Source organism: Hypanus sabinus, chromosome 2, assembly GCF_030144855.1.
Source record: "Hypanus sabinus isolate sHypSab1 chromosome 2, sHypSab1.hap1, whole genome shotgun sequence".
Taxonomy (NCBI): domain Eukaryota; kingdom Metazoa; phylum Chordata; class Chondrichthyes; order Myliobatiformes; family Dasyatidae; genus Hypanus; species Hypanus sabinus.
Window position 1 is genome coordinate 177,256,842 of NC_082707.1, and position 17,038 is coordinate 177,273,879.

Below are 17,038 nucleotides of genomic sequence, written 5' to 3' on the forward strand. Positions count from 1 at the left end.
ATTTCCATCAGTAAAGAGAAGCCAGCAATTAAAAATCAAGCTCATTATCTCCAATGTAAATAGTGCCTAAAAATAAGCACAAATCAATACTAAATTAACATAAATTACTTTGTTGGCAGGACGAAATAAAGAGTTTGTTCTTCAAACAATTAGCTTCAAATTTTCTACCTCTCGGATATAATTTGTGCATTTACCAAGTTGTAAAAATACAAAGAAAGCCCTAGATGTTATAGCATCCTCTTCCATGAAATGTTCTTTCACTCAAAAGCCACTAATTCCAACAGTGCATGAAACAACAAACTGAACAATATTTAATGGGACAATAACTCAGGTAGTTTAGTTGCTGCATCACACTCCAGCCAACAGGAATTCTATCCTGACCTCCATAGCATCTGTATTGACCTATGTTTTCCATGTGACAGCTTGGGATTCTTTCAGGTGCTCTAGTTTCCTCCTAAACTTGCATGGGTTGGTAGTTTAATAGGCACCTATAAATTGCCTCTCCTACAAGAGTATCACAACTTAGTCATGGTTTGGAGGCTTGCATGCTTCAATGGCCCAGAGAGCTCTGTTGGCTGGATTGACGACTTTATGCTTTGGCTTTTGGTAGGGTCACTCATGCCAAACAGGTCAAAGGGTAGAGGCCATGACTAAGAGCGGTCCCCCAGTTTTTCTAGTTCTGGAATACAGCTCAGGGCTAACAACCCTGACTGATAAAACAAAATCATTACAGAAACCGCATTCTACATCTGAGTGTGAAAGTATTCCCGAGTCTCCACCTGAGGCAGTAGTGAAAATCGAAGAAGAAGCTACTGACATGATGAAGGAAGCCCTGACACCACCAGAGATGGAGGACTTTTGTTGTCCAGTGGTGTAACGGGCAGTAAGTAAGTAATAGATTGCCCGGTGGTAGAAACAGGGGACTATTGATAGGAAAGTGAGGAGAATAAATTAAAGTCCTGATAAAGGACATCAAACTGAAACTTCACCTGTTTATTCCACATCATAGATGCTGCCTGACCTGTTAAGTTCCTTCAGCATTTTGTATGTGTTGCTCTTGATTTCCAGCACCTGCAGAAACTTTTGTGTTTAGAATAAATGAATGGTTGGTTGAGGCTTATTCTGGACCCAAAAAGCTTAAAAAGCTTGTTCCTGTGTTTATGATTCAATCACGCTGTAAAACCACTAACTTGATTTTCTGTCCCTTTGTAAGTGCAACGATTTGTGTAAAAATTGTGTAGTCTAGTTTTATGCCCCATAACTGAAGCTTAACTTCTATAAAACTGTACAAGAATGTTCATATTTAAACCAGTCACAGTAGAACTGCAGATTAATGATCAGAGTAGAACATAACATGGACCAGATCAGCTATTTCCTTCCTCTTCCAAAGAGTAAAAACAGTCTAAATGACATTGTTTTCATAAAAGAGCATAATGCTAAACTTGATGAAAAGTTCAGAACTTTATTTGATTTGGTTATTGAACAATCATGTACATGTATGAATTACAGCTTGGCCACGGCTTCGCAATTCAACTGAAGTATTACATATTTAGGGCTTATGATGATTTTACATTAAACTCGTAGTCTCTCATCAGATTCTATCATGACCAAATAGTTGGCTAGATATTGAAAAGTTTACCTCATATAATATTGCTATCTATAACATCTATTGGCAAAGTATCTATAAGTTGCTTACCATTGGCTCCTTAATAAAACTCTTCATTGATTTTCAAAAAATATAGCTCACTGTTAATAGGGAGTAAATCCAAATTAGTTTCCTTTTTATACGCTATAAAAAGTTTTATTATCAGCTAAGTAAAGCAGTCCAACTGCCTCAGACATGTTTTTCTTAATATATTCTATTACTGATTTTTTTGCAGTTTTAATTCTGATGAGCAAAGTGTTTGGCTGATAGATACAAAAATTCCTGTTTAGTCCAATACCAGAAAACAGACAGCCAATACCTTACAACCTTTGATCATTGATTTCTTTTTTAAATTGATATATCATCATTATGAAGAGGCAATATTTTTCCACAAAGCTAACTGGTAATTTGAAGAGGGAAAAGAAAATCCAAACATTGCAATCACTGGCATCTTGATAACCAGATACTATTGCACTGTAGTGGCTTGAGAGACCACAGATCTGGAGCAGGGGGGAAAAAAAAACAAAAGGAAGGTGTCAAAGGTTACGGGGAGAAGACAGGAGAATGGGGTTGAGTGGGATAATAAATCAGCCACGATGGAATGGCAGAGCAGACTTGAGGGGCTGAATGGCCTAACTCTGCTTCAATGTCTTATGGTCTTCTTACGAAGCTGCTGAAAACCTGGTGGATCAGGTAACATTAGGAGACAGAGGGATGGTCGATTTTGAGGTTGAGATTGTACATTAGGGTTGCATGAGTGGAGAGAGCCAGTTCAAAGAGACGGGAGTGAAGGGTGAGGCAAGGTGTGATAGATGGAACCAGGTGTGGTGAACTATGTGCCTGTCTGGACACGCCCCCTGCTGACTGCTCCTGTGGCTCCTCCCACAGGCCCCTGTATAAAGGCGATCTGAGGCCTGACGCTCGGCCTCAGTCTCCAGGACATAGTATGATGGACACTCACTCCTGGTTCCTTCTTCCAGTCAATAAAAGCCAATATCTCGCCTTACATCTCAGTGTGAGTTATTGATGGTGCATCACCAGGTGAGGAGGGAATGGAGTGATGAATTTGGGAGACAGTAGCCGTGGGTGATAAGGAGAGGAAAAATAAAGAAAGCGGCAGGTAGAGGCAGATGGGAGAGACAGGAGGTAGAGATAGATTTGGGAACATGGACTTGCAATGTGTTTGAATCTCTTGGTTTTTATTTGTAAGTGACATCTCATCACAAAATTGAAATCAAAAGCAGTAGAGATTAAACATACTCTGGTTATTCAAAATCCAACATTTTGATCTTATGAAATTAAGGTCTTGTTGATGTTAATTGTTGTCTTGCTTATTATTTGATAATTAGTATTGGGACACAGCCTATATTTTTTTTACCATTAGAACAAGCAGGTCAGCTCAAGTGCAGTTTCCAGACTAGTATAATAGAAAATATGTCTGACCTTCCTCCACTGAACTGTCCATCAGAAAAGTTTGAATATATATATTCTTTAATGTGGATTAAGCTGTTCAAAATTCTCAGCTGATTCACTGGAACTCTTCAGGGTGGGAAACAGACTGCATTACAATTTTACATTACAATTCATGAGGGCTTGTAACATTGGCGTATGTGCCCAACAATCCGTTATTTAACTCTAAATACTAACTCCCACTCTAAATATACAGTGACACACACACAATGCTGGAGGAGCTCAGCAGACCATCTATGGAAAAGAGTAAACAGTCGACGTTTTGGGCCGAGAAGCTTCATAAGGTCTAAAATATACAGTATATGTTTTACCTAATGAGTCTCTATACACATCTGTAATATGACTGGACAGACTCATTAGAAACCTCTGTGGTTTTCTATTTGGCTCAAGTCATTTGTAAGACCAGAGAGAATTGAAACTACTTGCCGAAATTGTTTCATTTCTCTGTATAGATGAGCATATTAGATTTTGAACCGGCACCTGTGTCATATCATTGATTTTTATAGTGATGCAAAAGAAACTTCCCTAAGGTTTTTTTATATTGGTATAACCAGCCTGGATCTCTAATCAAAGATGCATGAGATTCTTTAAGAATTCTGCAAGAATGTGCTAACATAAATAGAAATGTCATGTTCAATGTTTCCTTCACGTACTCACTTTCTCCTGCTTAAAAAAAACACTAGCACCAGATAGAAACTGCACACCAGCAGAATTATATTCATAACTTACTTTCTTTAAACCAAGGTATTGTTGTATATCAGCTAAACAGCAAATGTTTTCATTTTTCCAATGTGATTTTGTAGCAAATTAATTATCTAGTTTTCATCACAAAAATAGATTAACTGCTGTTTATAAACCCTCATTCAACTAGATTTGCAAAGAGCATTGAATATCATCATTTAGTCGCATGAAAATCAATTGAATCATTAATACAGAATTGAATGGATTATAAAATTTAAAAATACACTTATTAAATAAAAGTGTACAAAAAATGTTTGTTTTTATTGTGAATTCAGCATTTAGACTGCATCATAACCTATCTGTAACATTGGTGCTTGGCAAATCACAAGAGGAAGATGTCTAGATCCAATTCAATACATCAAGACTCAAATCTAGATTCCAACTGCAACTCCCCTATATAATTAAAAGTCTATCCACTTTAATGGCAACCTTTTAGCAGATCTGATCTAAGAAATTAATTAAGTTACAGATTTCAGCATGTATATATAAACTAAAACATAATTTGTTGAAATTGTAATTATTCAACTTGGAAAGCATTGGAGTATTTAATAAGGATGCTTCATAAAAATTCTGAAAGTGACAAAGTAGCAAATATACATGTCTATTTGGACCTGACAATGAAGCTTGGGGTAAACATAGCAGGTTTAGGGAAGGAATCTGCTGGCTGGGCTTAAGTGAGACATCAAGTCCAAATTAACGTGGATGATTTGTAACAGTCTTCTGCATTTTCCTAACAAACCATTCATCTGTTTCTTATGATAGCTGGAGATAGGCAATAAATACTAACTTCATTTGCAATCCACTTAATATAATAATTAGAACTGAAGGAAGTAAACTTACTAAAATTGAAGTTGATAAATTGACTTCATCAATGTTGTACTGAATAAAAAAGCAAAACAAAAGTACACATACTGCAAATTAGAATCAGAAACAATTACTTTGCAAGCCAGGCAGCATAAATGAAGAAGATGACTGGGTTAATGTTTCATGACATTGAGGGAAAAATAGAAAATAAGCTTGTTTCAATTTGCAGAGAAGGAGAAGGGCAACTAAATAAAGGAGATGCCTGTGTCAGGAGAGAATGAATGACACAAGTGAAGAGAAAGTGGTGACAGCTTGTTTATTGCAGCTGAGGAAATATTTGAGGAGGGAAGTAATAGTGAAGTAGATAGCAGAAAACAATGTTAGGACTGTGAATGCATTTGCTGGGAATCTGAAATAACAGAGAATACTGGCAAACTCCAGTTGCTCGGGTAATAGTTTTGTTACAGACTGGAAAGGCTGGTTATCTGAAATTGCTAAATTTGATGTTGAATTCTGAGGGCTGAAACATACTGTGCCAATTCAGAAGGTAAGATGTTCTTCTTCATTTTTATTTTGGACTTTATTGTAACAGGCCAAGGACAACATCTTCAGAGTGGAAGAGGACAGGAAATTAAAGTGACAGACTACTGCAAACTCAGGATCTCCCTTGCAGAATGAAGAAAGGTGCTCTACAAGGTATCATCCAATCGGCATTTGATGTCTCCAAAGTAGAGGAGACCACTTCATGAATATCAAATGCATTACACTAAATTAGAAGAAATACAAGTCATTCACTACTTCACCTGGAAGGAACTTTTGGGGCCCTAGATGGTGGAAAGATAAATAGTTTTAAAAATTACTTGAAGTGTAGATGTTGCCTCTCCTGCTGTTTATGGGATAGTGGCATGTGAAGAGGCTTTGGTGCTGATTAGAATCATACCAAGTGAATCACAGAGAGTATGATTCTGTCAGAATGCTAAATGGGAAGAGGAAGTGAGTATTGGCAGGACCGTGGTGAAAGTGGAAGAAATTTCTGTGGTAAATAATACTCGGCGGGAGTACAAAAACGGACGGAATCCCAGACGCTGCCATTCAGCTGTTTATTTATGCAACAGATTTTCCCCCAAGCCATTGGACTACCAACCTACTGCCCTCTGCTGTGCCTATTGTCTTGTTTATTATTTATTGTAATGCCTGCACTGTTCTGTGTACTTTATGCAGTCCTGGGTAGGTCTGTAGTCTAGTGTAGTTTTTGTGTTGGTTTACATAGTTCAGTGTAGTTTTTGTATGGTACATATAGCACTATGGTCCTGAAAAACATTGTCTCATTTTTACTGTGTATTGTACCAGCAGTATGGTCGAAATGACAATAATAAGTGACTTGACTTGACTTGTTATTGTTCAAAAAGAAGACCTACGGGGTGAAGGACTGGACAAATGGAAACCTGTTCTTCTTCTGGAAGGGGGAGAAAGGTTGAGAACAGAGGAAGTAAAGCAGAGATGCAGTTAAGAATCTTACCAAGAATGGTAGGAGTGAGGATGGATCTATTGTTAAAGATGAAAAAAGGGAGTCATATCAAAGTTCAAAGTAAATTTATTATCAAAGTACATATTTGTCACTGCATATAACCCCAAGATTCATTTTCTTTTGGGCATGCTCAACTAATCCAAGAACCATTATAAAATCAATGAAAGACTGCACCCAACAGGGCAGACAAACAACCAGCGGTCAAAAGACAACAAACTGCAAATACAAAAAAAAAGAAATAATAAGAAATAAATATTGAGAACATGAGACAAAGTCTCTTTGAAAGTGAACAGTTCAGTGATGTGACAAGTGAAGATTAGCTAAGATATCCCCACTGGTTCAAGAGCCTGATGGATGAGGGGTAATAAGTAGTCCTGAACCTGGTGGTGTGAATCTTGAGGCTCCTGTACCTTCTTCCTGATGGCGGCAGTGAGAAGAGAGCATGGTGAGGGACTTTGACGACGGATGCTGCTTTCCTATGACAGGGCTCTGTGTAGATGTGCTCAGTGGATGGGAGCATTCTGCCCAAAATCCACTACTTTTTGTAGGATTTTCCTGTCAAAGGCATTGGTGTTTCTGTTCCAGGATATGTGAAGTACTGACATGAAAATACCATCTAAAGAGCTGGAAAAAAACTAGAAAATAGAATGGAGTTCTCAAGGGAAATAATTTGCACAAAAAGAAGAACTGGAACATTCCTTTCTTGATATATTTTGTTAGACAATGAAAATAATTGCTTATCTAAAACTTAAATTTGCCTAACAAAAAGGGAATTTCTATTAGCAACAAGCTTATAGGCCATTCATTTCCTGATCCAAGTTCCATTAGGTTTTGTCTGCTCTGCATTAAAACATCTGTGATCTACCTGTGATTTCTTAACTAACCAAAGTTTTTGGATCACATTCTTGATTTGTTTGAACCAACACCCTTAGCTATTTGGGAAGGCCTTATCAAATTTCCAATAAAACGTATGAAAACATATGTCCAAGTTCTACTCATAAATTGGTCAGACTCTGATTTCAAGATTTCTCAAATTGTTTCATCCAACAAATGAGACATTTCACTGTTTCTTTGCTGTGAAATCCACTGCATGTTCCAAACAGCTTCTAAGATTCTGAACACTAAGGAATGACAGACAGGTTCATAAAAGATATTCTTCCCATTTAATCTGAAACTCATTCTCTTAATCAGTGCTGCACTGCGTTGAAGACTAGGAAACCTGTAACCATAGGAACAGATTCCGCAACCTATGGACTCATTTTCAAGGTCTCTACAGTTCACGTTCTCAGTATTGTTTATTTACTTTTTTTTGTATTTGCATAGTTTGTCTTCTTTTGCACATTGGTTATATGTGTAGTTTTTCATTCATTTGACGGTATTTCTTTGTTTGTGAATGCCTGCAAGAAAATGAACCTCAGGGTAGTATATGGTGACATATACATACCTTGATAATAAATTTAATTTTAATTTTGAACATTGATCCCTTCTCTAGTGCTTGAAATTGTACTCAGAAGTCCAGGAGAAGTACAGCCAGGAACCTATTACCTCATTTTGTTAATCAGTTTCAATTTAAATTCAACATACAAATCAAATTGAAATAATCAGATGTTAAAATAAAATTCCAATTTCTGTCAAGAGCCTCAAATGACTTCACATACTGCCATTTTATCTTCTTGTATAAACTCCCTTTCAACAGGCAAAAACTGGTCACGTACCAATAACTGGCAATAGAAACAAAATCGTCACTTTTTATAAAATAGCACATGTAACTTTTTTTGAAGTTTTATATAGATGTGCTACTTTTACTTATGCTTTGGTGAATTGACAAAATTTTAGACATTATGACATATGGAAGATAGTTTCACTGCATTGCATTATTTCAATTTTTTACTCTTTCTGTTAGTAAAACAAACACGAGTAACTAGAAGAGCAGACAAATCTGAAGGGAGTCAATAGAACAGGGTGGCATTACTGTAAAGATGGGTGCTTCATCATCAGCGTGGACCCAGCCACAGTACCCACTTTTTTTTATAAACTTATATTTCTCCCATCGAGGCACAAATAGTTTATGACTTACTTGCAGGAAATGATATGTGTAGATTGCCTCTCTCCCACTAAAGTGCTTTCCAGAAACAGAAAACTTACTCAAAACAAGATGCAACAGGTTTCAAGTATATTTATGGTAAAAGAATATTTCTGATAAATACAGGCACGGGTCTCACGACCACCCCCTCTGAGGTATTTCAGTATATACAAAAAATTAGAGTTGCCAGCACTATTGATATCCTACAAGTTAATTACATTAATTACACACACACACACACACACACACACACACACACACACACACACACACACACACACACACACACACACACACACACACACATGCACATACACACTCTCTGATGCATCTATCTTTGCACATATCTCCCTATCCTATGCGACCATCTTCCACTGACATACTCTGTCAAACAGTCACACAATAGAGATCATTTGTGAAGTGGCCCTTTCATTTCAAGCCTCCCCAGTCCAAGCACTCTTATCTTTTGTTCAGTATTAAATTGCTCTGACATCTTCTACGTTAAATGCTTCCCCTTAGAAGGGGAAGCTGTTTTGTACCTAGATTGACTGTCCTTCCTTTCAGCGATTGGGCCGAGGTTGCTCATTTCCGAACTATGTTTTTATCCAGTCCAAAGATTTCACTGTTGATAATTGTTCCTTACATTTTCCAACTAGATGGTGGAAAGTTTATGTAAATACATTCCAGTGCTTTAAGTAGCATAACAAAGCAGTAATTAGTGAAATAGCAGAATTACTGAATAATTACCTTTTTTCTGTGTTTACTAACAGGTATAAAAGAATGGATGTTACAATAAAAGAATCTTTTTTTTAAAAAACTATGACATTTAAGATAAATTAGTCAAGTTTGGAGAAGATGAAGCCTTGGGTCTGGATGGAATTCATTTGTGCAATTTTAAACAATGAGGGGAAGAGATACCAGAGGCATAATTACAGATATGAAAATTCAACAGAAAAGGGAATTGTACCGGTGGCTGGCACACAGCTAATGAATTCCTGATTTTAAAAAAAACCATGAAACCGTACAGCAGGAAGGAGGCCACTCAGCCCATCATGACTGAAGTAGCTCTTTGAACACCTCATTAATTCATCCCAGTTCCCTGCACTTCCTCTCAACTCATGCAATATTTTCTGCTAGGTGTTTAAACAACTTCTGTGTAATTCCCTTTCAAAAGTCATTATTGAAATACTTCTAAAAACATTTAGGCAATTGATTTAGATCATAACATCTGGCTACATAATTATCTTTTATCAGCTTGTAGCTTTTGGTTCTCATACTTACAAAGCTCAAATTTCTGATGCCTCTCTATATAATTAAGCCTTTCATCTACACTCTCCCTTAAGCCTTGACATCCCTCTTAAATCCACTGTCTAGAATAAAACTCAATATTTCAGCAGGCTGTAAGTGAGTGCTTCATAAAGGTTTAGTGTGCCTTCCCTTTGAACTTTCTTTTCCTTTTAACAAAGTTCATAGTTCTTATAATCCCTTCGTAATTTGTCTTGCTAATCTCATCTGCTTTTATACATCTCTGGGCTCCTCTACATTCTTTATTAATTTATGTTCTCATTTCTTGAACAAAATGGCGCACTTCATGCTTCTTTCCGTAAAATTTCAACACTATGTCTGCCCATCCCACCATTTTGTTTCCATCCTCCGCAAGCTATTTTCAATCTCCAACTTTATTTATTACAAATCTAAGGCCCATGTCACCTGAAAATTTTACGATTATGCTGTCCACAATCAAATCCAGATCCTTATGTTCCCAAAAACGACATCCAGATTCATCAACCAAATATTTTTTTCCCAGGTAAAAAAACAATAATTTACCATTCCGGACCCACTTCTCCCTACCTCCTAACATACTCCCCTCTATTACTTAGCCTGTTTCATCGACTCTCTTCTCCTTTTAGACCTACTTCCACCCCTCACTTACCCAGTTCCCTCTCCCCCCTGAATCATTGTCCTCTACCTTCTGAACTGCCCTTCCCCTCCTGATTCAATCCTATCTCTAATTCCCTACCCACCCCTCAGTATCTATTGCCTAACTCTTGCTATTTTATGGCCAAATCCTCTCTACCCTCTAACTGCCCCCTGCCAAACTCTTCTCTGCCTCCTGACCAATGTTCCCTCTAATTTTTTTTTACAGCTGCGATGGCCAGGCATTGCTCTAAGCAGGAGATCTTTACCTGGCCTAAAAACTGCACAGCACTTTAATTTTTTTTGTAATAAGCATACTATGAATATTTAGAATGAAAATTGAAAAATCACATTTTTTTAATTTTATTTATTAATTGAAGGGTATAATGAAATACAGTACAGCCAAGAAAATCTTTCATGATTCATAAGCCTTTTCTCATCTTTCTTCATTACAAATCCATCGTCTATAAACACTGTCCAGATTAAATTCACATTCAGATGAAAGTCACGTCTTGATCCTCATTAGATCATCCAAATGTTCCACTTCTAAGTCTGTTTCTCAATTTACATATGATGAAATTCATAAAACTGAATCCACGTTCACAGTCAGCACTAGAAGCTTGAAATGTTCAAAAGATGTCATGAAGAATTCACAGTTCTTCATATTTACGTAGTTCAATATATCACTGAACAGCTTAATTGAACCAGTCTTAAGTTTCTCAGAAACCACAAATTTGCAATCACAATATCGCTGCGATATATTTGAGGCAACGTTTTTTTCATAGTTTGTAATAGTAGCTGAGTATTTTTTGTCAGTCATACAACATTCTCTTTTTCCCAGTGCTGTGTAAAACCCTAACGATGTAAATACGCCAAAGCTCTAAAATGTTTCCAAGTGAATATTTATTATTTAGAATATTTATGGATTATATTTATGAATACAATTAATTACAAGGCATCTCACAGTTATATTAATATAAATGTCTAAATTATATTAGCATAATTTCAAAATTATATTAACATTATTTAAAGAAATTTCTAGCTGTGTGCCAACAAAGACTATGAGCATGGGAGCATTTCAGTAACTGCGTGGCTGCGCACCCATGCAGCTTAGCGGGAACTCCTTCCCTTCTGACCCAACACTTTCTGCCTATTACCTCTCACTGAATTTCACATCCATGCAACAGCTGTTTCTTTAATTGTGAGAGCTTTAATGCTTTAATGCCTTTGTGGTTTTTATGGTCAGACACTGGATAAACTCCAAACTATCAGCATCAAGCACAATACCAGCACCCAGCTTTTTCATGACTTCATCAGAGAAATCTTTCAATTTGACAAAACACAGTTTGTCTACACACACTAAATAGTGCAAAAAGAGAGGAATAATGAAGTAATGTTTATGGACTGTTCAGAAATCTGCTTTCATTTAATACTCCAACTTTTTCCAAATACCAGTTCATTTTGTTACAGATTAATATCTGTAAATCTGTCACTGATCTTAGGATACTCACCAATACTTGTCCAGTTTATTCCTCAGGCCAGGCAGCATCTATAGGGAGAAGCGCTGTCGACGTTTCGGGCCGAAACCCTTCGTCAGGACTAACCGAAAGGAAAGATAGTAAGAGATTTGAAAGTAGGAGGGGGAGGGGAAAATGCAAAATGATAGGAGAAGACCGGAGGGGGTGGGATGAAGCTAAGAGCTGGAAAGGTGATTGGCGAAAGTGATACAGAGCTGGAGAAGGGAAAGGATCATGGGACGGGAGGCCTCGGGAGAAAGAAAGTGGGGGGGGGGGGAGCACCAGAGGGAGATGGAGAACAGGCAAACAACTAAACATGTCAGGGATGGGGTAAGAAGGGGAGGAGGGGCATTAACGGAGGTTAGAGAAGTCAATGTTCATGCCATTTTGACTTCTCTAACTTCCATTAATGCCCCTCCTCCCCCTCTTACCCCATCCCTGACATGTTTAGTTGTTTGCCTGTTCTCCATCTCCCTCTGGTGCTTCCCCCCCACCACTTTCTTTCTCCCGAGGCCTCCCGTCCCATGATCCTTTCCCTTCTCCAGCTCTGTATCACTTTCGCCAATCACCTTTCCAGCTCTTAGCTTCATCCCACCCCCTCTGGTCTTCTCCTATCATTTCGCATTTCCCCCTCCCCCCACTACTTTCAAATCTCTTACTTTCAGTTAGTCCTGACGAAGGGTCTCAGCCCGAAACGTCGACAGCGCTTCTTCCTATAGATGCTGCCTGGCCTGCTGTGTTCCACCAGCATTTTGTGTGTGTTGTTGTTTGAATTTCCAGCATCTGCAGATTTCCTCATGTTTCCAGTTTATTCCTATTATTTTTGTCTACAGGATCTGGAATTCCTCCTTAGCCTTTGATAGAGTGAATATGGAGAGGATGTTTCCTTTGGATGGGGAGTCTATGACCAGTGGACACAGCCTCAGAATAGAGGGACATTCTTTTAGAATGGAGATGAGGAGGAAGTTCTTTAGCCAGAGAGTGGTGAACCTGTGGAATTCTTTGCCACCATGCAGCTGCAGAGGCCAAATCTTTATGTATATTTAAAGTAGAGATTGATGGATTCTTGACTGGTCAGGGCATGAAGGGATATGGAGAGAAGGCAGGAGATTAGGGCTGAAAGGAAAATTAGATCAGCCCTAATTAGATTTTTTCATTAGATCATGAAAAAATTGTGGAGCTGACTCAATGGCCAAATAGCATAATTCTGCTCCTATATCTTATGATCTTAGAAACTTTCCATCTCTTTCCCCTCCTTTTAATATCCTCTCATTTCTCAGGCTTTTCCTCATCAGTCCTAATAGTTCCCAATAGAATTTATTCAGATGGCATGTTATGTAATGCATTTAGGGAGGGGTAACAAGATGAGAATGTGCAATAGATGAGTGTATATTATGTAGTAAAAGAGGGATACTGGGATGCATAACCACAGATTCTTTAAGGCAGCGGTTGGTCATAAACCCACACATTTAAGCACCAGCTGTAAACTTTGAGATTATGTCATACATGGTCAAATCTCTTTAATAGCTTAAGCAAAGAATATAAGAGAAAGAAGATTATTCGAGAACTGTATAAAACACCAGATAGACCAATGCTAGAGTGCTGCATGTTGTTCATACAACCAAATTACTGGAAAGGTGGGATTACATACTAGAAGATGCAGGGAAGATATACGAAGTTGTTGACAGAACTGGAAAATCTTGGCCATAAGGAAAGGAAGGTTAAACTTGTGTTATTTCTTTGGAATGAAGGGCATTAGGGGGAGACATAATTGAGTATATAACATTATGAGAGAGGAAATTGAAAAGACTAATTTCACTCAGCAGAGGGGTCAAAAACCAAGGGCCATAGATTTACAATATCTGAACTAGAGTAGATAGTCTACTTAAAAAGTAGTCTAACTCTGGAATTAACTGTCTAAAGGGGTGGTTGAGCAGAAATCCTTATCATATTTAACAAATACTGGGACGTCTACTTGAGCTGAGATCTGCAGGGCTATGAACCTTGTATTAGAAAGTGGAAACAGGCTGGGTAGCTCTTTTTCAATCAGCACAGAACCTGCTCCATTTTTGTCAGAAATTCTCAGTGATTCCATTTTATGTTGCTAGGTACCTGATTTTGTTTTTAAGTTCTCCAATATTTTGCCTTGGGATATTTTACAAGCAATGTCCTACATAGTTAAATGTTGTTGTTGTTGTTTTGAAGAGTGCTTCAATATTAATATTTCTTCAGATTCATGGCACTACTCCCATATTTCAGGAGTACTGGAAAGTTAGGGCCTGAGTCTTTACAATTTCCACCATTACTTCCCGAGGTAACCCAGGATGCATCCTACCTAGACAAGGTGACCTTCCTACTTAGAGCAGTATTAACATCTCCTATTTATCTATTTCTGCCCAGACCAATTTCTCTACAGCCTCTTCCTTTAACTGCCTCATTAGCACTGACTTCTTCTTTAGTGAAGATAGATGCAAAGTGCACATTAAGTAATTCAGTCATGATCTCTGATTCCATAAGGGGATCTTATTGCTGCTCTGCAATCTATCCTCATACATTTTCTTTGTCTTCTTTGTTTCCTTTTTCAGTTCATCTCTGCATTTTTTGTATTCAGCTCAGTACTCTAATGAACTATGAACACAACATCAATCTCAAACCCATTTTCTTTATTTCATTTTAATCGTTGTACCTTTTGACATTCAGTGAACTTGCTTTAAATGCATTCTGCAACCTTTCCCCACCTCCACTCAAACTAGCTGCTTTCTGAAAGTTTTTAATTTTCTATTCTACCTAATCATTGTTGATTCTAAGTTATGCTTTTATCCTTCAAAATTAGTCCTTCTATGGTTAAGTATTGTGCCCATTAAATTTTTCCCTTGTTTCTGTCCATGACTAAGATTAAGCCAAAAATTATTATGATTGCCAACAGTTTAAAGATCAGCACAATCTCGTGGGCCAAAGGGCCTGTGCTATTCCATAATGTTCTATATTCCATGTTCTAAGTTTAAAGAAGATTCATCAGCTCTTACCAAAATGGAAATAAACATTCAATGGCTGTCTAATGTTCTTTTGGAAGCCCTTATCACAAAGTTGAGTGAAGAGTTGCAGTACACTTAAGATTGTACAGATTTCAAAATCATAGGATTTTTGATTGAACATTTTTTTAAACATAAGCTCTAACAGAGATACCCAAATTCTCAAGAAGAGTATGAGCTGGGATGGTGGATGGTGGGGATGATGATGAAGCTGTGTCGGGAAATGGAGAGGAACAGCTGTAGGTTTTGAAGTGCTCACCTTGATCGACATTCATCACAACTAAAGAGGTCAGTGTGCTTTTTGTTTGTAGTATTGTTTGAAAAGCAGCTTATTTTTTTCTAAAGAACCAAGGTACTGCCTAAACATGTTTTAATTGTCGGTCTGCCCAGCCTGTGGATTGGCTGATCCCGTTCTGAAGGGCTGAGCAGGAGATTCAACAAAAAGTGATGGGACTCATCCTGCCCCAAACCTGTTTGGCAGCTTTGTTTAACTCCAGCTGAAAAGGTTGCCCATTAATTCTGCTACTGCCACTGTCTGCATAATAATATCCTGAACCGTCTGTTTGACTGCACTTTGAAGAAATGGCCATGAGTTCAGATCATCTGAGTTAAAATGAGCTTCTGAAAGCAGGCAGGAGTCTCAGACTTTCACTCAGCTGAAGGAACCATTGACTCAACTGTGATCCACCACTGGAATCGTTATAATACCCACCTGGGGAGTGTAAACCTCTGCAGACTTCCTTGCACTATGGCCGAGAATGCTCCCTCAGGGGCCAGTGAATTTATTGAAGATAATTAGCCAGAGAGAGGGGGCGTACATGATAATTTATTTTTATTTAATTAAATTGATAGATGTATTTAATTGTTTCATTTCACCTTAAATACTTTTAATAAATTTTAACATTTATAAAAAATTAATAGTATTTTTAATTTTTAACACTTATTCAGAGACGTCCACAGATGCTCAATCTCCTTTACAGCTCAAACCACTGGTAAATGTAGAAGTGAGAAAGAACTTCGCAAAGAACTTTGGGAGCAGGCTTGCCATTCAGAATGGCATTGAGCTGTCTGGGCCTTGTTAACCAGCAGGCACCCAGCTTCCCAAAAAAAGAACACATCTGACGACCAAGGGCAGACTGCCCGATGAGCTGAATTACTGTAGTTAATAGAGGGAGTTTCTTCACCATGGGACCAGAGCTTACATTTTAGGTATGTTCAGTAGCTCCAGTACAAACTGTACCCAAAATTGCATCTAGTTAGGAAAGTTGAGCTAATTTTCTTTTAAAGTCCCAGTTCAAATTTTTTCCAAAGTTCAACAAAGTAAATATATTATCAAAGTGCATATGCGTCACCATTTTTGAGGACATGTACAGTAAATACAGAGAAACACACTTGAATCAATGAAAAATGGCACACAACAAAGGTGGACAAACAACCAATGTACAAAAGACAATAATTCATGCAATTACCAAATAAAAACCATAATAATAAATAAATAATAAATATTGAGAGCATGAGTTATAGAGTCCTTGAAAATGAGTCCATATGTTGTGGAATCAGTTCAGCGTTAGGGTGAGTGAAGTTCTGCACTCTCCTTGAGGAGCCCGGTGGGTGAAGGGTAGTAATCGACCCTGAACCTGGTGGTGTGGGAACTAAAGCGCCTGCATCTGCTTCCTAGTGGCAGCAGTGAGAAGACAGCATGGCCTGGATGGTGGGATCCTTGATGATGGATGTTGCTTTCCTTATAGATGTGCTCAATGGTGAGAAGGCCTTTGCCTCTGATGGACTGGATGGTATCAACTACTATTTGTAGGATTTTCCACTCAAGGGCATTGGTCTCCATACCAGGCTATGATGCAACCAGTTTAGTATACTCTCCACCACGCATCTAACATACCAAACCTTTGCAAACTTCTAAGAAAGTAGAGATGCTGTTGAGCCTCCTTTGCTGGATCGAGGACATATCCTCTGAAATGATAATGCCAAGGAATTTCCAATTGCTGACCCCCTCCACCTCTGATCCTCTGAAGAAAACTGGCTCATGGACCTCTGGTTTCCTACTCCTGTAGTCAATAATCAGCTCTTCGGTTTTGCTGATATTGAGTGAGAGATTATTGTTGTGGCACCATTCAGCCAGATATTCATTCTCCCTCCGAAATGCTGATTTGTCACCACCTTTGATCCAGTCAACAGTGGTGTCATCGGCACACTGAAGTATGGCATTGGAGCTATACTTAGCATCATAGCCATAAGTATAAAGCAAGTAGAGCAAGAGGCAATACATACAGCCTTGTGCACATG

The 17,038-nt window shown here is 38.1% G+C and overlaps 1 protein-coding gene across 1 annotated transcript in view; it reads right to left on the reverse strand.

Moving 5' to 3' along the window:
- kcnh5b (potassium voltage-gated channel, subfamily H (eag-related), member 5b) overlaps nucleotides 1-17,038 on the reverse strand; it is a 386,291-nt gene that overhangs the window by 361,280 nt on the left and 7,973 nt on the right. The window lies entirely within an intron of this gene.